Here is a 27,204-nt window from a genome sequence, read left to right as displayed (position 1 = left end):
ACATCACCAAGCTCATCTCAAAATATCAACCAAACCATCCTCTCTGTGGCTCCGAAGACCCCCTGCTCTCTAATTCCCTTGTCACCCCCTCTCATGCTCAGCTCCAGAACGTCTCTAGAGCCTCTCCCATCCTCTGAAACTCTGAACCCCAATCTGTCCAGCTATCTCTTCCTCTGTCCACCTTTAGGCGATCCCTCAAAACTCATCTCTAATGGCACATGTGTCAAACACAAGGCCCGCAGGCCCGCAGGCCAAATGTGGTCCTCCAGGCTATTTTATGTGGCCCTCGCACCTCTCCTGCAGCTTCAGCACCCCCTCATCTCCGCTCCCACCTTGTATCAGCAGAGAGCAGGACAGAACTCCTCCTCCAGATCCTGCACTCCTTGTGCAGCTGCGGAGAGTCTCATCTCTGCCCCCTCATTTCAGCAGTTGGCAGACTCCAGGAGCAACACAAGGTAAGGTGGATGCACTGTGACGTAAGGGAGCATTGGGGACTCTTGACTTCCGTTTGTGGGGGGGGGGGGCTTTTGACATCTGATGCGGGGGGGGGGTGCTCTGGATATCTAGTCTTACAAATACAGTGCCTTGCAAAAGTATTCACCCCCCTTGGGTTTTTACCTATTTTGTTACATTACAGCCTTTGGTTCAATGTCTTTATAAACTGAATTATATGTGATGGATCAGAACACAGTAGTCTAAGTTGGTGAAGTAAAATTAGAAAAATATATACATAAAAATATTTTTCAGAAATAAAAAAATGATAATTGGCATGTGCGTATGTATTCACCCCCTTTGTTATGAAGCCCATAAACAGTACTGGTGCAGCCAATTACCTTCAGAAGTTACATAATTAGTGAAATGATGTCCACCTGTGTGCAATCTAAGTGTCACATGATCTGTCATTACATATACACACCTTTTTGAAAGGCCCCAGAGGCTGCAACACCTAAGCAAGAAGCACAACTAACCAAACACTGCCATGAAAACCAAAATTACTCTCCAAACAAGTAAGTAACAATATTGTTGAGAAGTACAAATCAGGGTTAGGTTATAAAAAAATATCCAAATCTTTGATGATCCCTAGGAGCACCATCAAATATATCATAACCAAATGGCAAGAACATGGCACAACAGCAAACCTGCCAAGAGACGGCCGCACACCAAAACTCACGGTAACTCTGGAGGAGCTGCAGAGTTCCACAGCAGAGACTGGAGTATCTGTACATAGGATGACAATAAGCCGTACGCTCCATAGAGTTGGGCTTTATGGCAGAGTGGCCAGAAGAAAGACATTACTTTCAGCAAAAAACAAAACGGCACGCTTTGAGTTTCCGAAAAGGCATGTGGGAGACTCCCAAAATGTATGGAGGAAGGTGCTCTGGTCTGATGAGACTAAAATTGAACTTTTTGGCCATCAAAGAAAACACTATGTCTGGTGCAAACCCAACACATCACATCACCGAAAGAACACCATCCCCACAGTGAAACATGGTGGTAGCAGCATCATGCTGTGGGGATGTTTTTCAGCAGTGGGGACTGGGAAACTGGTCAGAGTTGAGGGAAAGATGGATGATGCTAAATACAGGGATATTCTTAAGCAAAACCTGTACCACTCTGTGTGTGATTTGAGGCTAGGACGGAGGTTCTCCTTCCAGAAGGACAATGACCCCAAACACACTGCTAAAGCAACACTTGAGTGGTTCAAGGGGAAACATTTAAATGTGTTGGAATGGCCTAGTCAAAGTCCAGACCTCAATTCAATAGAAAATCTGTGGTCAGACTTAAAGATTGCTGTTCACAAGCGCAAACCATCCAACGTGAAGCAGCTGGAGCAGTTTTGCAAGGAGGAATGGGCAAAAATCCCAGTGGTAAGATGTGGCAAGCTCATATAAACTTATCAAAAGCGACTTGGAGCTGTGATAGCCGCAAAAGGTGGCTCTACAAAGTATTGACTTTAGGGGGGTGAATAGTTATGCACATTGACTTTTTCTGTTATTTTGTCTGATTTGTTGTTTGCTTCACAATAAAATAAAAAAAAAATCTTCAAAGTTGTGGGCATGTTCTGTAAATTAAATGATGCAAATTCTCAAACAATCCATGTTAATTCCAGATTGTGAGGCAACAAAACACAAAAAATGCCAAGGGGGTGAATACTTTTGCAAGGCACTGTATAACCAGCCCTTTGAGGGCAACCTGAAATGCTTATGCTGATTGAGTTTGACACCTCTGTCTTAAGGGAAGCCTACCCCACTTCTTCCTTTCTTTCTTCATCAACTCATCCCCACACAGTTATTAACTTTTTGTATCAATTGCCCCTTACTTTTAGATTGTAAGTTGAGTAGGGCCCTCCTAACCCTCTTGTCTTTTTTTGAATATTCTTTATTTTGGTTTTCAGAGAAAAAAACATACAATAAGTAATGGAAAAAAAGAAAGCGCCCAGAAGGGCAACAGACCATAAATCACAAACTTTCAAAGTTAGCATCGGGTTCCCATTGGTAGATGCAAATGTGAACATCATGTAACTCCACCTTTTTATTCCCCAGTAACACTAGGAGTAGTGCTTATGAGCTAATGCTACAAACAAGAACTAAACACCCATATGGGAGGCCTGTAGAAGGAGCAGTTGACTCCGAGTGCGTAGCCTATGTGTTCTCTCCAGATTTTTTTCTCCCTTGTTGCTTCCCCTGGTTCCGCTTCCGGCAACGTCATCGCCTGCATTCCACCTGCGTTCCACGCCGGACCTGGCCGACTTCCTGGTGGCCACAGGAAAAGACTGTACATCTCGTCTCCCACGATTGCCTCCCCGAGGAATAGGATGGACCAGCAACCGGACTGCACCTTGTGCCCAAGGCACAGATGAGCCTGATTTTATTCACCTTCCTGTAAGTGCATTATTTGTTGTGTCATTAAAATCCTACTTAACGTATTGCACTTAGGTGGCGCTTCCTTCTTGTTCCCTTAACTTCCTATTACAGAGCTGGCTTCTCTCTAAGGATAGCTGCCGCCCACCACCATTTCTTTTAGGACTTGGTATTTGTTCAGTTTATCATATGGACTAATGAACTGTGACTGCGTTCTTTACAGACATTGTCTGTTGCATGTTTAGAGGTACACATATCTTTGCGCTCACAGTTTTCTTTTTTCATTGTATAATGCTACGCTGTACCCAAACTAAATTTTTATCATTTTGTTCTCACAAATAGAGCTTGTTTTGGTGGTATTTGATCACCTCTGCTGTTTTGATCTTTTGCTAAATGAATAAAAAAAGACTGAAAATTTTGAAAAAAAAAAGTTTTTCTTTGTTTTTGTTATAAAATGTTGTAAATAAGTAAGTTTTCTCCTTCACTGATGGGCACTGATAAGCTGCACTAATAAGGCGGCACCGATGAGGTGGCACCAATGAGGTGGCACTGATGGGCACTGATGATGGGCACTGATAGGTGGCATTGATGGGCACTGATAGGCAGCACTGATAGGTGGCACTCATATCAGGCACCGATGGGCATTGATAGGCAACACTGATGAGCACTCATAGGTGGCACTGGTGGGCACTGATAGGCGACACTGATTGACACTGAAAGGCTGCACTGATGGATACTTATGGGTGGCACTGATAGACAGCACTGCTGGGCACTGATGGGCACTGATAGGCGGCACTGATGGGCACTAAAAGGTGGCACTGATGGGCATTGATGGGCACTGATGACTGGCACTGATAGATTTAACTGATAGGCATCACTGATTGCACGGGCAGGCATTTTGCTCTGGCACTGATTGGCAGCTGCCTGGGCACTGATTGGCATTTCCCTGGTGGTCTAGGGTGGCATACCTGGTGGTCCAGTGTGGTGGCCATCCCTGGTGGTCCTGGCGGCATCCTGGTGGTCCTGGGTGGGTATCCAAGGGGGGGCTGCGCTGATAAACAATCAGCACAGACCCCCCTGTTAGGAGAGCAGCTGATCGGCTCTCTGTCAGACGCGAGTAAGGAAAAGCCGATCAGCGGCTCTTCCTGTTTACATCGTGATCAGCCATGATTGAACACGGCTGATCATGTGATAAAGAGTCTCTGTCAGAGACTCTTTACCTAGATCAGAGTTGCATTGTTTTAGACTGACACACCGCAACAACGATCGCCATGATGCACACCCCTTCTAAATGCTATTCTAACTACCCTGTGAAAGGAACCTATTGTTTATTGTGAGGGTGCTCCAGTCCGGTCACATGATTGGCGCCTAGCGGCGGCTTCAGGGGAGAGGAGGGACAGCCGACAATGGATGCCCTATAGCAAACCTATGGGTGATGTTACCGCAAGGCTCTGCAGCAATTGTCAGTGGTCTCTCCTTCCTCCCGAAGCCTCTGCTGGAGAGATCACATGATTGTATCGGAGCACCCTAGGAATCGGTAAGTATACAGTGCCTTGAAAAAGTATTCATATCCCAAAAACGTAAATGTATTTTACTGGGATTTTTTGTGATAGACCAACACAAAGTGGCACATAATTGTGAAGTGGAAGGAAAATGATAAATGGTTTTCAAAATGTATTACAAATAAATATGTGAAAAGTGTGGGGGGGCATTTGTATTCAGCTCCCCCCCGAGTCAATACTTTGTAGAACCGCCTTTCACTGCAATTACAGCTGCAAGTCTTTTTGGAGATGTCTCTACCAGCTTTGCACATCTAGAGAGGGACATTTTTGCCCATTCTTCTGTGCAAAATAGTTCAAGCTCTGTCAGATTGGATGGAGAGTGTCTGTGAACAATAATTTTCAAGTCTTGCCGCACATTCTCAATTGGATTTAGGTTTGGACTGTGACTGGGCCATTCTAACACATGAATATGCTTTGATCTAAACCATTCCATTGTAGCTCTGGCTGTATGTTTAGGGTCGTTGATATGCTGGAAGGTGATCCTCCGCTCCAGTCTCAAGCCTTTTGCAGACAGGTTTTCTTCTAAGATTGCCCTGTGTTTGGCTCCATCCATCTCCCCATCAACTCTGACCAGCTTCTCTGTCCCTTCTGAAGAAAAGCATCTCCAGAACATGATGCTGCCATCACCATGTTTCACAGTGGGGATGGTGTGTTCAGGGTGATGTGCAGTATTCGTTTTCTGCCTCACATAGCGCTTTGCTTTTGGGCCAAAAAGTAAAATTTTGGTCTCATCTCACCAGAGCACCTTCTTCCACATGTTTGCTGTGTCCCCCACATGGCTTCTCACAAACTACACAAACTTCTTATGGCTTTCTTTCAACAATGTCTTTCTTCTTGTCACTCTTCCATAAAGGTCAGATTTGCGGAGAGCACGACTAATAGTTGTCCTGTGGACAGATTCTCCCACCTGAGCTGTGGATCTCTGCAGCTCCTCCAGAGTTACCATGGACCTCTTGGCTGCTTCTCTGATTAATGCTCTTCTAGCCCGGCCTGTCACTTTAGGTGGACGGCCATGTCTTGGTAGGTTTGCAGTTGTGCCATACTCTTTCCATTTTCGGATGATGGATTGAACAGTGCTCTGTGAGATGTTCAAAGCTTTGGATGTTTTTTATAACCTAACCCTGCTTTGGACTTCTCCACAACTTTATCCCTTATCTGTCTGGTGTGTTCCTTGGCCTTCATGATGCTGTTTGATCACTAGGGTTCTCTAACAAACCTCTGAGGGCTTCACAGAACAGCTGTATTTATACTGAGATTAAATTACACACAGGTGGACTCTATTTACTAATTAGATGACTTTTGAAGGCAATTGGTTCCACTAGATTATAGTTAGAGGTATCAGAGTAAAGGGGGCTGAATACAAATGCACACCACACTTTACAGATATTTATTTGTAAAAAATGTTGAAATCCATTTATCATTTTCTTTCAACTTCACAATTATGTGCCACTTTGTGTTGGTCTATCACATAGAATTCCAATAAAATACATTTATGTTTTAGGTTGTAACATGACAAAGGGTATGGATACTTTTTCAAGGCACTGTAAGCATATTCCTTGCACAGGCTAGTTAGAATAGAAGTTAGATGGGAGGGTGGGAGCAGGTTTAGGAATAGTTAGGAATAGCCTGGAATTCAACTTCAAGATAGTCAAATCAATATATGTATCATTTAACCTGTTCCCAATGGGTGTATGCACATACAGCATATGGCATCACAGAGGAAGGGCTTCTTTCATGGGCTGCACACAGTATCTCACAAAAGTGAGTACACCCCTCACATTTTTGTAAATATTTTATTACCGGTATATCTTTTCATGTGACAACACTGAAGAAATGACACTTGTCTACAATGTAAAGTAGTGAGTGTACAGCTTGTATAACAGTGTAAATTTGCTGTCCCCTCAAACTAACTCAACACACAGCCATTAATGTCTAAACCGCTGGCAACAAAAGTGAGTACACCCCTAAGTGAAAATCTCCAAACTGCACCCAAAGTGTCAATATTTTGTGTGGCCACCATTATTTTCCAGCACTGCCTTTAACCCTCTTGGGCATGGAGTTCACCAGAGCTTCACAGGTTGTCACTGGAGTCCTCTTCCACTCCTCCATGACGACATCACGGAGCTGGTGGATGTTAGAGACCTTGCGCTCCTCCACCTTCCATTTGAGGATGCCCCACAGATGCTCAATAGGGTTTAGGTCTGGAGACATGCTTGGCCAGTCCATCACCTTTACCCTCAGCTTCTTTAGCAAGACAACGTAGTCTTGGAGGTGTGTTTGGGGTCGTAATCATGTTTGAATACTGCCATGCGGCCCAGTCTCCGAAGGGAGGGGTTCATGCTCTGCTTTAGTATGTCACAGTACATGTTGGCATTCATGGTTCCCTCAATGAACTGTATCTCTCCAGTTCCGGTAGCCCTCATGAAGCCCCCAGACCATGACATTCCCACCACCATGGTTGACTGTAGGCAAGACACACTTGTCTTTGTACTCCTCACTTGGTTGCCGCCACACACGCTTGACACCATCTGAACCAAATAAGTTTATCTTGGTCTCATCAGACCACAGGACATGGTTCCAGTAATCCATGTCCTTAGTCTGCTTGTCTTCAGCAAACTGTTCATGGGCTTTCTTGTACATCATCTTTAGAAGAGGCTTTCTTCTGGGGCGACAGCCATGCAGACCAATTTGATGCAGTGTGCGGTGTATGGTCTGAGCACTAAAAGGCTGACACCCCCCCCCACCACCCCTTCATTCTCTGCAGCAATGCTGGCAGCACTCATACGTCTATTTCCCAAAGACAACCTCTGGATATGACGCTGAGCATGTGCACTCAACTTTTTTGGTCGACCTTGGCGAGGCCTGTTCTGAGTGGAACCTGTCCTGTTAAACCGCTGTATGGTCTTGGCCACCGTGCTGCAGCTCATTTTCAGGGTCTTAGCAATCTTCTTATAGCCTAGGCCATCTTTATGAAGAGCAACAATTCTTTTTTTCAGATCCTCAGAGAGTTCTTTGCCATGAGGTGCCATGTTGAACTTCCAGTGACCAGTATGAGAGAGTGAGAGCAATAACACCGAATTTAAAACACCTGCTCCCCATTCACACCTGAGACCTTGTAACACTAACGAGTTACATGACACCGGGGAGGGAAAATGGCTAATTGGGCCCAATTTGGACATTTTCACTTAGGGGTGTACTCACTTTTGTTGCCAGTGGTTTAGACATTAATGGCTGTGTGTTGAGTTATTTTGAGGGGACAGCAAATTTACACTGTTATACAAGCTGTACACTCACTACTTTACATTGTAGCAAAGTGTCATTTCTTCAGTGTTGTCACATGAAAAGATAGAATAAAATATTTACAAAAATGTGAGGGGTGTACTCACTTTTGTAAGATACTGTATGTGCAATCCCGCACAGAGCACTTCCAGCATGGAAAACAAGCTGTTACCAACAGCTCCAGGTCTCGTACTAATAAATGGGAACCAGCTTTCTATCACATGATCGCTATGATAGCCTGTGTTTGGCTATTACAGAGATCACAGTCTCCCCTGTACTCTCTTTCAGTGGGGGCTGGTGCTCAAAATTTTTTGGGGGGTGCAAACTGAAAAACACTGAAACCCCCCCATCAATTGCAGCCTCACTGTGCCCATCAAACGCAGCCACTGTGCCCATCATATGCAGCCACTGTGCCCATCATATGCAACCATTATGCCCATCATATGCAGCCACTGTGCCCATCATATGCAACCATTATGCCCATCATATGAAGCCACTGTGCCCATCATATGCAACCATTATGCCCATCATATGCAGCCACTGTGCCCACCATATGCAACCATTATGCCCATCATATAAAGCCACTGTGCCCATCATATGCAACCATTGTGCCCATCATATGCAGCCACTGTGCCCATCATATGCAGCCACTTGTGCCCATCATATGCAGCCACTGTGCCCATCATATGCAACCATTGTGCCCATCATATGCAGCCACTGTGCCCATCATATGCAGCCACTGTGCCCATCACATGCAGCCACTGTGCCCATCATATGCAGCCACTGTGCCCATCATATGCAGCCACTTGTGCCCATCATATGCAGCCACTTGTGCCCGTCAAATGCAACCACTTGTGCCCAGTATATGCAGCCACTTGTGCCAATCAAATGCAGCCACTGTGCCCACCGACCCCCACTCGTGGCTCTGACGTCCCCCACTCACAGCTCTGATGGCCCCCCGCTCACGGCTCTGAAGCCCCCCCCCGCAGGTGGTCCGGCACTTACTGCCAGTCCTGAGTCCACCAGAGCAACCGTGGCGGCAGGGATGTCCATCCTTGTGTCTCCTCTGTGCCTTCTCTTCCTAAGCGCCAGGCATCCAATAGGATGCCCTTGCGCTTTGGCCAATCGGGACACAGGTCTGACGACCTGCCTCCCTGATTGGCGTTGAGGAGCGTTAGTGTGAAAATAGAGAAAATTCATTCGCTATCATCACACAATTGGGTGGGATCAGGGCGCACTCTCTGCGCCTCGAGCCCACTCTATTGTGAAGCCTATTAGAGCCTCTGGCTCTAGTCAGGTGCTTCAAAAAGTACCACCCCCTCCCGCCCCCGCCATAAGAATCCATGCGTCCGGCATCCTGAAAGGGGCCGGGTGCATGGATGGGGGGGGGGGGGGCAGCGCCCGTGTGCCCACAGTGCACGGGTGGCCACTGCTCTCTTTCTCTTCTTGAATAGAGAAAAAGATACATTGTACATTGCTGAAAGAAAAAAAATAAGGATAAATTAGTGAGATCAGGGTTTGATCTAAGTCAGTGCTAGGGTTAGGTTTAAGGATCAAAGGTCAGAGTCAGGGTCAAAGGTAAGGGTCATGGTGTTTTAGGTAGGATTTAAAGAAAAATATTTTTTATTCAGTAATACCTATGGACTTTTTAGTATAATTCTACACCCCCATAGCACATTCATGTGCATGGATATGTTGTAGCTTGGCTAAATCCCTACCTGGACCATTCTCAATAATTCTCTGTGTTATTTAGTATCAGCATCTGTTGGTGTCAGTGTGTTTTAGGTAGATAAAAAAAAAAAAAAGCAAAATGCACATTATTGTCTCTGGGCCCAACTACAGGTACAAACAATAAATACCATACATATGTGGTATCGCTATGATTGTTAAATGTAGGAAAATCTATTTTGGGTTGTATACTACTAAAGCTCAAAAAATATATATATATTTTTTTTTACTACTTTGATCTAGTTTTCCTTTGATGATAAAAATAAATCAGAAGATATTTATTAACATTTGCCACCAAATAAATAAAGGCCCAATTTGTCCTGAAAAAAATACCGTATTTATCGGCGTATAACACGCACTTTTTTCCCCTTAAAATCAGGGGAGAATCGCGGGTGCGTGTTATACGCCGATCCCCTGCGATCCCCCCCCGCTGACAGATCTAAAAAATCGCCACCGGCGCCGAAATACACAGAGCCGGTCCTCGGCTCTTCTCAGCCACTTTCGGCTTCACTCGACGCCGCCCGAACCTAGCCGAGTGTACTCGGCTAGGTTCGGATAGCTCCGCTCACAGTCACGCCCATCCCGGGCGGGACTACGAGTGGAGCCGAAAGGGAACGAGAGCCGCCGAGAAGAGCCGAGGACCGGCTCTGTGTATTTCGGCGCCGGCAGCGCCATTTTCAAATCGCGGTCGGCGATTTTGAAGCCCAGGATGGCAGGGGATCACTGGGGAAGGCTGCACTGGGGAAGGCTGCACTGACAAGGATGCACTAACAAGGCTGCACTGGGGAAGGCTGCACTGACAATGCTGCACTGGGGAAGGCTGCACTGGGGAAGGCTGCACTGACAAGGCTGCACTGACAAGGCTGCACTGGGGAAGGCTGCACTGGGGAAGGCTGCACTGACATGGCTGCACTGACATGGCTGCACTGACAAGGCTGCACTGGGGAAGGCTGCACTGACAAGGCTGCACTGACAAGGCTGCACTGACATGGCTGCACTGACAAGGCTGCACTGACATGGCTGCACTGACAAGGCTGCACTGACAAGGCTGCACTGAGAAGGCTGCAATGATGGGCATTTAAATGTAAGTTTTTTTCCCTTCAACTTTCCTCCTAAAAGTTTTTTTTCCTTAAAATTCCCTCCTAAATTGGGGTGCGTGTTATACGCCGATAAATACGGTAATTTACCTGGATACACTAGTTGTGATTATTCGTACAGCTTTATTAACACGTGCCAAAGTTTCATGTGTTAATGTGTTCAGGCATTAAAGTGGTTGTAAACCCTTACACACCACTTTTACCTACAGGTAAGCCTATAATAAGGCTTACCTGTAGGTACTGGAAATATCTCCTAAACCTGCATCATCGGCACATGCGCACTGAAGAAAAGGCACGGTCGTGCTGTGACCGTCGGCTCCCGCGTGCGTGCGCGGGAGTGACGTCACGCGACTCAGGCCAGTCACAGAACCAGAGTCCACGGCCCTGGAAGGAAGAGGGGTGAAGATGGGCGCCGCCACCAGCGGGGACATTTCGGGACCTCTGAGACGTTTGCAGGTAAGTGCAACATAATGGGCTAGTATGCGATGCTTTTACTTTGCAGGGTTTACTTCCCCTTTAAGATTAGTTTTGACCTTTGTCATTAAAGGGTTAAACCAAACCTAACCTCTAACCCTAATACTCAAAGTATATCCAAAGCTAAACCTTTTTAGTTATAACTTTTCATAGGATGTGGGAAGTTAAGAATCCATGTCTGTGTCCTCGGTGGGGAGATCACCCTTTCTATTTGTCCTGGTGATCATTGTCACCATGAGAGGAAGTAATAGGAAATGTAAATTTGACAGTTGTCACCTTCAAGTTGAAGAAGTAAAATCTTTGTTCGCTGTTGCTAGGACACGGCGCGACCCCGATCTGTTGAAAGTGCTGCATCCGCGGCTCTTTAACCATGTGATCGGCTGTGTCCAATCACAGCCGGTCACATGTAAACAAGGAAGTGCCGGTAATCGTCGCTCCTCGCCTCACACTGACAGAGTGCATAGCTGCCAACTGTCCCGAATTTCCCGGGACATTCCCGGGACTTGGACTTCATTCCCGGATTTGTGGCGTCCCGGGAAATGTCCCGAAAAATTCGGTTCCGGTTTTTGAAACCGCCGCCGCCGCCGCCGCCGCTAGAGGTCGGCGGCCGGCGGAGACATTGTCTCCGCCGGCCGCCATTTTGTTGGAGTTCAGGAAGACGGCTGGGGGGGGGGCTAGACGAAGCTTCTGCGTCGCCGCCCACCCCCCGCCCCGCTCCGCCTCGGCCTGCCTCGGCCCGCCCCGCCTCGGCCCGCTCCGCTCCGCCTCGCCCCGCCTCGGCCCGCCCCGCTCCGCCTCGCCCCGCCTACCCCCCGCCCCGCTGCCAGTCTGTTATGGAAAGGGGCGGGGGTTCTAGGTGGGGGGTGAGCGCGCGCACCGCTGTGGGACACGATGTGAGTGGGGGGGGGCACAGGGGACACCTGATGTGAGTGGGGGGGCACTGGGGACACCTGATGTGAGGGGGGGGGGCACTGGGGACACCTGATGTGAGTGGGGGGGGCACTGGGGACACCTGATGTGAGGGGGGGGGCACTGGGGACACCTGATGTGAGGGGGGGGGCACTGGGGACACCTGATGTGAGGGGGGGACACCTGATGTGAGGGGGGGGCACTGGGGACACCTGATGTGAGGGGGGGACACCTGATGTGAGGGGGGGGGGGCACTGGGGACACCTGATGTGAGGGGGGGACACCTGATGTGAGGGGGGGGCACTGGGGACACCTGATGTGAGGGGGGGGCACTGGGGACACCTGATGTGAGGGGGGGACACCTGATGTGAGGGGGGGACACCTGATGTGAGGGGGGGGCACTGGGGACACCTGATGTGAGGGGGGGGCACTGGGGACACCTGATGTGAGGGGGGGACACCTGATGTGAGGGGGGGACACCTGATGTGAGGGGGGGGCACTGGGGACACCTGATGTGAGGGGGGGGCACTGGGGACACCTGATGTGAGGGGGGGACACCTGATGTGAGGGGGATACACCTGATGTGAGGGGGGGGCACTGGGGACACCTGATGTGAGGGGGGGACACCTGATGTGAGGGGGGGGGGGGCACTGGGGACACCTGATGTGAGGGGGGGACACCTGATGTGAGGGGGGGGCACTGGGGACACCTGATGTGAGTGGGGGGGGCACTGGGGACACCTGATGTGAGGGGGGAGGGCACTGGGGACACCTGATGTGAGTGGGGGGGGCACTGGGGACACCTGATGTGAGTGGGGGGGGCACTGGGGACACCTGATGTGAGTGGGGGGGGCACTGGGGACACCTGATGTGAGGGGGGAGGGCACTGGGGACACCTGATGTGAGTGAGGGGGGCACTGGGGACACCTGATGTGAGTGGGGGGGGCACTGGGGACACCTGATGTGAGTGGGGGGGGGCACTGGGGACACCTGATGTGAGTGGGGGGGGCACTGGGGACACCTGATGTGAGGCGGGGGCACTGGGGACACCTGATGTGAGGCGGGGGCACTGGGGACACCTGATGTGAGGGGGGGCACTGGGGACACCTGATGTGAGGGGGGGCTCCGCCGGGGACTCCTGATGTGAGGGGGGGCTCCGCCGGGGACTCCTGATGTGAGGGGGGCTCCGCCGGGGACTTCTGATGTGAGGGGGGCTCCACTGGGGACTTCTGATGTGAGGGGGGGCTCCGCTGGGGACTTCTGATGTGAGGGGGGCTCCACTGGGGACTTCTGATGTGAGGGGGGCTCCGCCGGGGACTCCTGGTGTGAGGGGGGCTCCGCCGGGGACTCCTGGTGTGAGGGGGGGCTCCGCCGGGGACACCTGATGTGAGGGGGGCTCCGCCGGGGACTCCTGATGTGAGGGGGGCTCCGCCGGGGACTCCTGATGTGAGGGGGGCTCCGCTGGGGACTCTTGATGTGAGGGGGGGCTCCGCTGGGGACTTCTGATGTGAGGGGGGCTCCGCCGGGGACTCCTGGTGTGAGGGGGGCTCCGCTGGGGGCACCTGATGCAAGGACGGACTCTGCTCGGACATCTGAAGCAAGGACGGACGGCTGGTGTCAGGCGACGTGGCAGGTGACACGCTCAGGGATCCCACTGATTCTGCATTATGGTGAGTTGAATGATTTCATTTTATATTACAATGTAATAATAGAAATAATGCGCTTCAATCATCCTGACACCATAACAACCATGGTGCCGGGATGATTGAAGCATTAACACCAGGTGTTTGGAGTATCTTTATCTGCTGATTGTTAAACTTTCTAGAATACACATATTTTTTATTGTGTAGGATCTGGGGCTGCTGTCCCGTCATTTCCCTCTCTCTCCCCCTCTCTCCCCCTCTCCATCCCTCATTCATTTCAGACTCTAACCACACCCTCTAGAGCCACGCCCATTTAAGCCACGCCCACAATTTCGCGTAAACCACGCCCATTTTTCGGCGCGGCGCGCAAAGCGCGCCGCACTTATCTGTTTTTGATAGGCCACGCCTGCTGGTGAATGCCCCGCCCCCTAATTATTGGACAGCTCCGCCTACAGCCACAAAAGTGTCCCACATTTTTTTTTTACAATGTTGGCAACTATGAGAGTGTGTGGCGAGGAGAGCCGATCAGCGGCATCTCCACACAGGGGGACATCTAGGAGTGTAATCAGGGTACTGATCATCAGTGCCCTGATTACAATATTGCAAAACAGTGTCACAAATCAGTGCCCACCATTGCCAGCTATCAGTGCCCACCAGTGGCAGCAATCAGTGCCCATTAGCGATGCCAGTCAGTGCTGGCAATCAGTGCCGCCTATCAGTGCTGCCAATCAATGCCCATCACTGCTGTCAATCAATGCCCATCAGTGTAGCCCATCAGTGTGTTAGAATATTATTCCAAATTCATAATTCGGCACTTATAGGTGTAATATTATATTCATGGCAAGCTTGCAAAACATATTTGGTTTTATGATTAATCATGATAAATACCGTATTTATCGGCGTATAACACGCACTTTTTTCCCCTTAAAATCAGGGGAAAGTCGCAGGTGCGTGTTATACGCTGATCCCCTGCGATCCCGAGCTGTCACAATTTTAAAATCGCCGACCGCGATTTGAAAATGGCGCCGCCGGCGCCGAAATACACCGAGCCGGTCCTCGGCTCTTTCCGGCGGCTCTCGTTTACTTTCGGCTCCACTCGTAGTCCCGAGCGGAGCTATCCGAACCTACTCGGCTAGGTTCGTATAGCTCCGCTCGGGACTACGAGTGGAGCCGAAAGTGAACGAGAGCCGCCGGAAAGAGCCGAGGACCGGCTCGGTGTATTTCGGCGCCGGCGGCGCCATTTTCAAATCGCGGTCGGCGATTTTAAAGCTCAGGACAGGGGATCGAAGGCTGCACTGGGAAAGGCTGCACTCTGGAAGGCTGCACTGGGGAAGGCTGCACTGACATGGCTGCACTGACATGGCTGTACTGACAAGGCTGCACTAACAAGGCTGCACTGAGAAGGCTGCACTAACAAGGCTGCACTGACATGGCTGCACTAACAAGACTGCACTGGGGAAGGCTGCAATGATGGGCATTTAAATGTAAGTTTTTTTTCCTTCAACTTCCCTCCTAAAAGTTTTTTTTTCCTTAAAATTCCCTCCTAAATTGGGGTGCGTGTTATACGCCGATAAATACGGTAGAGTATGTGTGAATGGCCTGGATCAATTGATTTGACATGATTCTTCACCTAAAGCTGAGCATTGCTGGATTTTTCTGGTGTAGCCAATTTGAGTATAACATTTAAGGTATCTTGGTATAGAATGTCATGAGAAGACGAAAATAGACACGTGTCCACGTAGCTAAAGGAATATACATTGTGGATTATATCCTGTTAGGTTAAGTTAGTTTGTAGTTCCAGTCATATTAATAAGTACTAGTATATAGTTACTTAATGTAAAGTTGGTAAAATGTGTTCATATTATGTAGATGTTTGGTTATATGACATTACATGATCAGCCCATTACTTCAAGTATGGAGTGTTACATGTGGGCTTGTCAATCCTATGCTATATATGACTCTGAGTTAGAATCTTCTCTTGGATAGCATATTGGTGAAGTTAGCAGAAATGAATATGTGCCATACAAGGTTCTAAGTTGGTGTGAGGTTATGACGTTCACACGTTCACATGTAACATATAAAGCCAATGCTTCCATATTGAAGGTCACTCAGTCAGACACACAGACAGACACACACACACAGACACAAGGATAGATGACACTGACATGTTCACAAGACACTTTGACAAGTTGGCACAGCTGAATGCTGCCAGAAGACTAATGCCCCGTACACACGGTCGGATTTTCAGATGGAAATTCCGACCGTGTGTGGGCTCCATCGGACATTTTCCATCGGATTTTCCGACACACAAAGTTGGAGAGCAGGAGATAAAATTTTCCGACAACAAAATCCGTTGTCGGAAATTCCGATCGTGTGTACACAAATCCGACGGACAAAGTGCCACGCATGCTCAGAATAAATAAAGAGATGAAAGCTATTGGCCACTGCCCCGTTTACAGTCCCGACGTACGTGTTTTACGTCACCGCGTTTGGAACGATCGGATTTTCCGACAACTTTGTGTGACCGTGTGTATGCAAGACAAGTTTTAGCCAACATCCGTCGGAAAAAATCCTAGGATTTTGTTGTCGGAATGTCCGAACAAAGTCCGACCGTGTGTACGGGGCATAAGAACGTCATTTCCTGTTTCTTCTTGAACGACACACAAGACAGCATGGAGACAGACAGCAGCCATGAAGCACACATGCTTTCATAAGCTTACTACAGCTTTATAACTTTTTATTCTATTTCATATATTTTTACCCACACTGAACTGAACTATTATATTTTTTACATTGTATTTATGATGCCAATTGTGTGACAATTAGGGATGAGCCGAACACCCCCCTGTTCGGTTCGCACCAGAACATGCGAACAGGAAAAAAGTTCGTTCGAACACGCGAACACCGTTAAAGTCTATGGGACACGAACATGAATAAACAAAAGTGCTAATTTTAAAGGCTTATATGCAAGTTATTGTCATAAAAAGTGTTTGGGGACCTGGGTCCTGCCCCAGGGGACATGGATCAATGCAAAAAAAAGTTTTAAAAACGGCCGTTTTTTCAGGAGCAGTGATTTTAATAATGCTTAAAGTCAAACAATAAAAGTGTAATATCCCTTTAAATTTCGTACCTGGGGGGTGTCTATAGTATGCCTGTAAAGGGGCGCATGTTTCCTGTGTTTAGAACAGCCTGACAGCAAAATGACATTTTGAAGGAAAAAACTCATTTAAAACTACCCGCGGCTATTGCATTGCCGACAATACACATAGAAGTTCATTGATAAAAACGGCATGGGAATTCCCCAAAGGGGAACCCCGAACCAAAATTAAAAAAAAAAAATGACGTGGGAGTCCTCCTAAATTCCATACCAGGCCCTTCAGGTCTGGTATGGATATTAAGGGGAACCCCGGCCAAAATTTAAAAAAAAAAATGACGTGGGGTTCCCCCTAAATTCCATACCAGACCCTTCAGGTCTGGTATGGATTTTAAGGGGAACCCCGCGCCAAAAAAAAAAAAAAAACGGCGTGGGGTCCCCCCAAAAATCCATACCAGACCCTTATCCGAGCACGCAACCTGGCAGGCCGCAGGAAAAGAGGGGGGGACGAGAGTGCGGCCCCCCCTCCCTCCTGAACCGTACCAGGCCACATGCCCTCAACATTGGGAGGGTGCTTTGGGGTAGCCCCCCAAAACACCTTGTCCCCATGTTGATGAGGACAAGGGCCTCATCCCCACAACCCTGGCCGGTGGTTGTGGGGGTCTGCGGGCGGGGGGCTTATCGGAATCTGGAAGCCCCCTTTAACAAGGTGACCCCCAGATCCCGGCCCCCCCCCTGTGTGAAATGGTAAGGGGGTACTTATGTACCCCTACCATTTCACGAAAAAAGTGTCAAAAATGTTAAAAATGACAAGAGACAGTTTTTGACAATTCCTTTATTTAAATGCTTCTTCTTTCTTCTATCTTCCTGCATCTTCTGGTTCTTCTGGCTCTTCTGGTTCTTTCTCCGGCGTTCTCGTCCAGCATCTCCTCCGCGGCGTCTTCTATCTTCTTCTCCTCGGGCCGCTCCGCACCCATGGCATGGGGGGGAGGCTCCCGCTCTTCTCTTCTTCTTTTCTTCTCTTCTTCTAATCTTCATTTTCTTCTCCGGGCCGCTCCGCAATCCATGCTGGCATGGAGGGAGGCTCCCGCTGTGTGACGGCGCTCCTCGTCTGACAGTTCTTAAATAACGGGGGGCGGGGCCACCCGGTGACCCCGCCCCACTCTGACGCACGGTGACTTGACGGGACTTCCCTGTGACGTCACGGGGAATGCCACAGGGAAGTCCCGTCATGTCCCGTGCGTCAGAGGGGGGCGGGGTCACCGAGTGGCCCCGCCCCCCATTATTTAAGAACTGTCAGACGAGGAGCGCCGTCACACAGCGGGAGCCTCCCTCCATGCCAGCATGGATTGCGGAGCGGCCCGGAGAAGAAAATGAAGATTAGAAGAAGAGAAGAAAAGAAGAAGAGAAGAAGATGAAGAAGATGAAGAGAAGAGCGGGAGCCTCCCCCCATGCCATGGGTGCGGAGCGGCCCGAGGAGAAGAAGATAGAAGACGCCGCGGAGGAGATGCTGGACGAGAACGCCGGAGGAAGAACCAGAAGAGCCAGAAGAACCAGAAGATGAAGGAAGATAGAAGAAAGAAGAAGCATTTAAATAAAGGAATTGTCAAAAACTGTCTCTTGTCATTTTTAACATTTTTGCCACTTTTTTCGTGAAATGGTAGGGGTACTTATGTACCCCCTTACCATTTCACACGGGGGGGGGGGCCGGGATCTGGGGGTCACCTTGTTAAAGGGGGCTTCCAGATTCCGATAAGCCCCCCGCCCGCAGACCCCCACAACCACCGGCCAGGGTTGTGGGGATGAGGCCCTTGTCCTCATCAACATGGGGACAAGGTGTTTTGGGGGGCTACCCCAAAGCACCCTCCCAATGTTGAGGGCATGTGGCCTGGTACGGTTCAGGAGGGAGGGGGGCCGCACTCTCGTCCCCCCCTCTTTTCCTGCGGCCTGCCAGGTTGCGTGCTCGGATAAGGGTCTGGTATGGATCTTTGGGGGGACCCCACGCCGTTTTTTGTTTTTTTTTTGGCGCGGGGTTCCCCTTAAAATCCATACCAGACCTGAAGGGTCTGGTATGGAATTTAGGGGGAACCCCACGTCATTTTTTTTTTTAAATTTTGGCCGGGGTTCCCCTTAATATCCATATCAGACCTGAAGGGCCTGGTATAGAATTTAGGGGGACTCCCACGTCATTTTTTTTTTTTAATTTTGGTTCGGGGTTCCCCTTTGGGGAATTCCCATGCCATTTTTATCAATGAACTTCTAAGTGTATTGTCGGCAATGCAATAGCCGCGGGTAGTTTTAAATGAGTTTTTTCCTTCAAAATGTCATTTTGCTGTCAGACTGTTCTAAACACAGGAAACATGCGCCCCTTTACAGGCATACTATAGACACCCCCCAGGTACGAAATTTAAAGGGATATTACACTTTTATTGATTGACTTTAAGCATTATTAAAATCACTGCTCCTGAAAAAACGGCCGTTTTTAAAACTTTTTTTTGCATTGATCCATGTCCCCTGGGGCAGGACCCAGGTCCCCAAACACTTTTTATGACAATAACTTGCATATTAGCCTTTAAAATTAGCACTTTTGATTTCTCCCATAGACTTTTAAAGGGTGTTCCGCGGCATTCGAATTTGCCGCGAACACCCCAAATTGTTCGCTGTTCGGCGAACTTGCGAACAGCCAATGTTCGAGTCGAACATGAGTTCGACTCGAACTCGAAGCTCATCCCTAGTGACAATAAACTCACACTTTGTTTTAAGTCAGTTTGACTATCAATGCTATTCATCCGGAAATGCCTCTGAGATACAAGAATATTTGATATTAATAATATTCTTCACAGTGCCATTCATCAATGCCCATCAGTGCCGCCTATCAGTGCCCACCAGTGCCGCCTATCAGTGCCCACCAGTGCCGCCTATCAGTGCCCATCAGTGCCGCCTAACAGTACTCATCAGTGCCACATATCAGTGCCATTTATCAGTGCCCATAAATAATGCCTCATCAATGCCCACCAGTTCAGCCTATCAGTGCCCATCAGTGAATGCGAAAAATTACTTAGTTACAAAATTTACTGACAGAAAAAAAGTAAAAAGCTTATTTTTTTCAAAATTGTTGGTCTTTTTTTTTGTAAAATATAAAAAAACCCAGCAGTGATTAAATACCACCAAAAGAAAGCTGTATTTGTGTGAAGAAAATGATAAATATTTAGTTTGGGTACAGTGTTGTATGACCGCGCAATTGTCATTCAAAGTGTGACAGCGCTGAAAGCTGAAAAATTACCTGGGCAGGAAGGGGGTGTAAGTGCCCGGTAGGCAAGTGGTTAATTAGAAACTTACTGCCATGTTAACAGGCGTGCAATCAAAATTTAGGCAAAGCTGAGTTCCACCCAAAAAGTGGAACTTCTGCTTATACGCCCCACCCCTCCCCCTCCTGTGCCACATTTGGCACCTTTTAGGGGGGAAAAGGGACCTGATTTTGACATGTCCCCTTCCACACTTCCGAGAGACGCGGCCCGATCTCCCGGAAGTATGGCCCCCCTCCTCCTTCCCCCGCCGCTAGGCAAATTAGAAAGCACAGGGTTCCATTACCAGGAATGTCGGTGGCAGCACCCGAGAATCGATCCCAAGATCGTGCCGACATTGCGGGCTCCCTGGACAGGTAAGTGCCCTAATATTAAAAGTCAACAGCTGCAGTATTTGTAGCTGCTGACTTTTAATTTTTTTTTTTCACCCAGGCCGGACCTCCTCTTTAAGTTTGGCAACCTTGGATTTCCTATTCTAATGCCCCGTACATCGGACATTGATCGGACATTCCGACAACAAAATCCTAGGATTTTTTCCTGACAGATGTTGGCTCAAACTTGTCTTGAATACACACGGTCACACAAAGTTGTCGGAAAATCCGATCGTTCTGAACGCGGTGACGTAAAACACGTACGTGGGGACTATAAACGGGGCAGTGGCCAATAGCTTTCATCTCTTTATTTATTCTGAGCATGCGTGGCACTTTGTGCGTCGGATTTGTGTACACACGATCGGAAATTCCGACAACGGATTTTGTTGTCGGAAAATTTTATAGCCTGCTCTCAAACTTTGTGTGTCGGAAAATCCGATGGAAAATGTCAGATGGAGCCCACACACGGTCGGAATGTCCGACAACACGCTCCGATCGGACATTTTCCATCGGAAAATCCGACCGTGTGTACGGGGCATTAGCCATCGACTTTTAATCAGTTGCCCTTGCCCAGCTGAAATAAGTAAGATGTTAAAGGACCTGGGATCTCTTTACTTTCCACTTTACTTTCTCTTTTAGTTCACTTGTCATCATTTCCTCGCCTTCGGTTCTATTCCCCCGTCCCTTTTTTCTCTATTATGTAATTACAATGTAGTATTTATTCTCCATAACCTTCCCCTATGGGAATAGTTTTCTCTCTTTGATTCGGCTTGCATGATATTATCACTTACTGACAGTACTCTATTGAGTCTTTTTGAGCATGCACCTTGGTTTTCCTTCTCTGGTAAGTTGATTTGCACATGTGATGTATGACTAAAATATGTACTGACCTTTATTTTACTGTATCTATGTCCTTGTGGTGATACTTTGTTATGACCTTGTTTTCAACAAAAGTTTTGTAAAAGAAAAAAGTCCATCTAGTTAAGGGGTGTCCAACCTTTTGATCTTCCTGGGCCACGTTGGAAGAAGAGGAATGACCTTGGGCCACACATAAAATACACTAACAATAAGGATCGCTGATGAGCAGAAAAAGTCGGGCAGATCACTAGACATGTGCAATTCGTTTTGTTCCAAATTTGTTTTTTTAAACAAATTTTGACAAATTCGGATATTAGGAAATATCCGAATTAACGAAAACCCATTTTCTTTCCCGAATATTCGTAAATTCAAAAATTCGAAAATTCGGAAATTCAAAATCCAAAAATCCAAAAACCCAGAAATTCGAAAATCTGAAATAATTACTAACTAACAATAACTCAACTATTACTAACTATTAAATTATAGGTATTGGAATTTGCTTTCAAATTTGGCTGTTAGTGAACGTAACAAATACGAATTATTAAGTTACGAATTACGAATTATTAAGTTAAGAATTATCCGAAATAACAAATGCCGTATCTAAACGAATGGAATGTAATGAATGGAATGTAACAAATTAATAATAATAAATAACAATAATAATAATAAAAAACTTTTTATTATTATTATTATTATTTATTATTAATTAGTTCTGTTCCATTTGTTTAGATGCGCCATTTGTTATTTTCCAATAATTCGTAACTAACAGCCAAATTTGAAAGGAAATTCCAATACCTATAATTTTATAGTTAGTTATTATTAGTTAGTTAGTTATTCTTTCAAAATTTCGGATTTTCTTTCTTAGTTCTGTATTTTTGAATTTTCGAATTTACAAATTTTCAAATTTACGAATTTAGGAATTGCGATCATAATGAATGACCCAAAAAAACGGAAAAAAACCCTAAAAAAACGAATGAAACGAAAACGAAAATGAACAAATTTTTCGGCAGTGCACATGGTCTACAGATCACAAGTTCATAATCAATATCACTGATATAGATAATGTACCTATGTGAGTAATAAAACATATTTTTTTTGTAATATTTTTTATTAAAATACATTATTATTATTATAAAAGAGGGCAACATAAAACTAGTGTGATATTTGACACAGTTTTTGATAAATCAGTATATCCATATCTGGTTGGATGAATGGAGTAGCAATTCTCAATGGATTTTCGAAGCGCTCATCAGATATTTTGGTTCTAATTTTGCCCTTTGTCCTTCATCCTTGACAATAGTTGCTCACATATACCGGTGCTGCTGAAAACGAATGAAATGAATAAGGCGTGATTGTGAAGAATGGGAGATCTTTCTTTGAGAAGACATAACTTTTAAAAGTCCAGTAAGGAGACAGTGTCACATTTTTCTTTGGTCGCTAAGTGTAAATGGATTTTTTACAAAAAAAAATTCCAAAAAACAAAACAACATTTTTTAAGTAAGTTTACAATTTTGGCCACAGGTTGGACACCCTTGATCTAGTTCAGCCAATAGAAAAAAAAAAACAAATGAACAAATAGAAAAACTCCATTATACACAATCCCATGCTTACATTTTATCCACAGGAAGGCAATAAATACAGTGGAACCCTGGATTACCAGCATAAACCGTTCCAGGAGAATGCTTGTAATCCAAAGCACTCGCATATCAAAGCGAGTTTCCCCATAGAAGTCACTGGAAACAAAGATAATTTGTTCCGCATTGACTTCTATTGCATGCAATACCGCATGTGGCCAGAGGTGGGTTTGGGGGCACCGGAGAGCCTCGGAAATACTCGGGGACAGCTCGGCTGAACTCGGAAACCCTCGGAAATACTCGGGGACAGCTTGGCTGAACTCGGAAACCCTCAGAAATACTCGGGGACAGCTCGGCTGAACTCGGAAACCCTCGGAAATACTCGGGGACAGCTCGGCTGAACTCGGAAACCCTCGGAAATACTCGGGGACAGCTCGGCTGAACTCGGAAACCCTCGGAAATACTCGGGGACAGCTCGGCTGAACTCGGAAACCCTCAGAAATACTCGGGGACAGCTCGGCTGAACTCGGAAACCCTCGGAAATACTCGGGAACGGAGTATATCCGAGTGTTTCCGAGGATTTCCGAGTGGTTCCGAGTATTTCCGAACGGCTCCGATCCATTCCGAGTGTCCCCGGAGCCCCCGCACCTCTAGCCAAATGCGGTACTGCACACCACATTAGCTTGAATTCTGCTCGTTTTGTGAGACAACACTCGCAAACTGAGTCAGGATTTAAAAAAAAAAAAGTTGCTTGTCTTTCAAAATGCTCGTTAACCGCGTTACTCGTTAACCAAGTTTCCACTGTACTCCAATAAAGCATGAGCCAATACACTCCAGTGGTAAAAAAATGAATTCCTTCTTGATCCCTCAGAAGGCAATTGGATTTTCCCTGGATCAACTAATCCTGGTGTTATAACCTATAATTAATAATATCCAGTTATACACTATATTACCAAACGTTTTGGTAACAGACATGGATGAGGGCATTTGGGTTGGAGGAACTTGACTGGCCTGCAAGTCCTGACCTCAACCCGACAGAACACCTTTGGGATGAATTAGAGTGGAGACTGTGAGCCAGGCCTTCTCGTCCAACATCAGTGCTTGACCTCACAAATGTGCTTCTATAAGAATGGTCAAACACTCCCATAGACACACTCCTAAACCTTGTGGACGGCCTTCCCAGAAGAGTTGAAGCTGTTATAGCTGCAAAGGGTGGGCCAACTCAATATTGAACCCTACGGACTAAGACTGGGATGCCATTAAAGGTCATGTGCGTGAAAAGGCAGGTGTCTCAATACTTTTGGTAATATAGTGTATTTTGTGCATTTAGAAATGCATCCAGCTCTTTTTTTAAACAATCTACTGAACTGTCTAGTTCTTGAGGGAGTCTATTTCACATTTTCCCAGCTGTTACTTTGAAGAAGTCTTTCTGTATTTAGGAGGTAAAATCTCTAGTTCTCCAGGCATAAAGACTACCTCCTTGTCTTCTGTAATGACCTGAAAGTGAATAATTCTACACCAAGTTCCCTATATGGAGCACCTATGTATGTTGATCATATTCACCCTAAGTTTGGGCTTTAGATATATTTTAACCAGCCCATAAAGTTCACTTTAACCTAATGTAGTGCATTCCCTGACTTAAAGGAGATGTCCAGCCTGAGCTCCTCGTTTTGCACTCCTGTGACCCGTTTTCAGCAGAGAGCGGGCTGAAGTCCGCTCTCTGCTAACGTCACAGAAATCAGTCCAGGCACTGCATCATCCCGACAATAAAGTCTGGATCCACCAGGTGCCTGGACTGACAACCATCTCAGCCTCTCAGCGAGTCGCTCCCCGCCCCCTCCACAGCTCAGCCCTCCAGTGAGCGAGGAGGAGCAGAGAGGAGAGCTGCTGATTGACAGTCTACAGCTCTCTGCTTGGGGAGCCGTGAGAACCAAGTCATCGGCGATGTTCGATCGCTCAGTTCGTAGTATAGAGACGCCGGGGAATAGATGCAGCATCAACCTAGGTAAGTATAATGGGGGAAAAAAACCCCAAACCCATACTTCTTCTTTAACCACATGCCGACCAGCGCATGACGATGTACGCCGGCACAATGGCATGGCTGGGCAAATGGGCGTACAGGTGCGTCCCCTTTAAATCACGCCGCGTGCTCCGTGACAGTGCCCGCGGGTCCTGCGGACTTGATATCCACCAGGGGCCCGCAATCGTGTCACGGAGCGGCAGAACGGGGAGATGTCTATGTAAACAAGGCATTTCCCCGTTCTGCCTAGTGACATGACAGAAATCTACTGCTCCCTGTCATCGGGAGCAGTGATCGATGTCATGTCAGTGGTATCCCCTCCCCCCTACAGTTAGAATCACTCCCTAGGACACACTTAACCCCTTGATCGCCCCCCTAGTGTTTTACCCCTTCCCTGCCAGTGTCATTTACACAGTAATCAGTGCATTTTTATAGCACTGATCGCTGTATAAATGACAATGGTCCCAAAATAGTGTCAAAAGTGTCCGATGTGTCCGCCATAATGTCACGATAAAAATCGCAGATCGCTGCCATTACTAGTAATTAAAAAAATAATAATAAAAATGCCATAAACTATCCCCTATTTTGTAGACGCTATAACTTTTGCGCAATCCAATCAATATACGCTTATTGCGATTTTTTTTCCAAAAATATGTAGAAGAATACATATCGGCCTAAACTGAGAAAGAATTTCGTTTTTTTTATATAGTTTTTGGGGATATTTATTATAGCAAAAAGTAAAATATATTGCTTTTTTTCCAATATTGTCGCTTTTTTTTTTTTATAGCGCAAAAAATAAAAACCGCAGAGGGGATCAAATACCACCAAAAGAAAGCTCTATTTGTGGGAAAAAAAGGACGTCAATTTGTGGAGCCACGTCGCACGACCGCGCAATTGTTAAAGCGACGCAGTGCCGAATCAAAAAAAGTGCTCTGGTCAGGAAGGGGGTAATCCTTCCGGGGCTGAAGTGGTTAAAAGTAGGCAAAACTTTTTTTTATATCAGACCGATGCTGCATCCACCTAGGTAAAAAAAAACAAAACAAAAACCATACTTCTCTTTTAAGGTAAAAAAAGGCCAACTACCTGTTCTAACCCCCCCCCCCCCATTTCCCTAAACACTTACCTGACTCCTGTCACTGCTCCATTGCTGTCCCAGCTGCAGCTCCACACAGCAGATACTGAGAGCAAGCGGGAGCCATAGGTCCCTATGATTAAGCCCTGATGGGTGGGGTGAAACGCGTCAGTGTATGGTTTAGCGGAAAAAAGCAGGCTGAGGTTGCTATTCACTTTTATGTTGCACGGGCTGTTTGGGAGAGCAACAAAAAACATTAAGTTCTGCACTTTCACACTGCGGCGCTTTACCGTCGTTTTAGTGGCCCCTAAAGTGGAAAAGTATATATATATATATATATATATGACATCACGCACAGCTCTCTCTCTCACTCTCGTGAGAGTTTGCCAGGAAGGGAAGAGGGATGAGTCATAAGAGGGCCAATGACACCTGCAGAGCTGGAGGCGTGCCTCTGTGGGTCTGTGTAAATCCAGGAAGTGAACAGGCAGCAGCTTCAGCTGCCCACAGTTAGAATGGCTGCAGCCAGACTCAGTGGAGGGAGATTTCTGCAGCATATTTGGCAAGTAGAGAATCCCAGTGGAACCTTGGTTAACGAGTAACGCGGTGAAAGATGAGCAACTTTTTTTTTTTTTAATTCTGACTGGGTTTGTGAGTTTTGTCTTGCAAAACGGTCAGAATTCAAGCTAATGTGGTGTGCAGTACCGCATTTGGCCAGAGGTGCAGGGGGGCGCCGGTGACGCTCCGAACGGTTATACTCGCCGGAAATACTCGGAATCACTCGGGAATACTCGGAAACACTCAGAAATACTCTGTTCCCGAATGTTTCCGAGCCTTTGCAAGGGTTTCCGAGTTCAGCTGAGCTGTCCCCGAGGATTTCCGAGGCTCACCGGCCCCCACCTCTGGCCATATGCGGTATTGGATGCAATAGAAGTCAATGCGGAACGAATTATCTTCGTTTCCATTGACTTCTATCGGGAAACTTGCTTTGATATGTGAGTGTTTTGGATTACAAGCATTCTCCTGGAATGGATACTGCTCGTAATCCGAGTTTCCACTGTATATATAAAATAATATGCAAAGTGGTTGGAGGGAAGCTTCGGAATGGCAAAGATGTTTTTATTACAAATGATGTGAGCAGACCGCAGTTCCTCTTTAAGATGTCATGCATACAATAACAGGCATAATTAAAATGTAAAATAAATACGTTGAATATATTTATGGAGTCAAGTTTCTGTTCGCGGCGGTGAATACTCTTCGCTCTTCCCACTTTCATGACTTAGTTTGTTATGTCTACATAATAGATCACTGACAGAGCTCCCGCAGATCGCCGCGTGCACGCCGAGGGGTCCCCCCGGCGC

At 47.0% G+C, this 27,204-nt stretch overlaps 1 long non-coding RNA gene across 1 annotated transcript in view; it reads left to right on the top strand.

Moving 5' to 3' along the window:
* The first annotated feature begins 13,470 nt into the window (after positions 1–13,470).
* Positions 13,471–27,204, top strand: part of LOC141141623 (uncharacterized) — a 142,077-nt gene continuing 128,343 nt past the window's right edge. The window contains exon 1 of the long non-coding RNA XR_012244173.1: positions 13,471–13,579. This is a non-coding gene — a long non-coding RNA (uncharacterized lncRNA). The remainder of the gene's footprint in view (positions 13,580–27,204) is intronic.

Source organism: Aquarana catesbeiana, linkage group LG04 (genome assembly GCF_042186555.1).
Source record: "Aquarana catesbeiana isolate 2022-GZ linkage group LG04, ASM4218655v1, whole genome shotgun sequence".
Lineage (NCBI taxonomy): Eukaryota > Metazoa > Chordata > Amphibia > Anura > Ranidae > Aquarana > Aquarana catesbeiana.
Note: the sequence above shows the minus strand (reverse complement) of the source record. Positions and strands in the feature narration are given on the sequence as shown.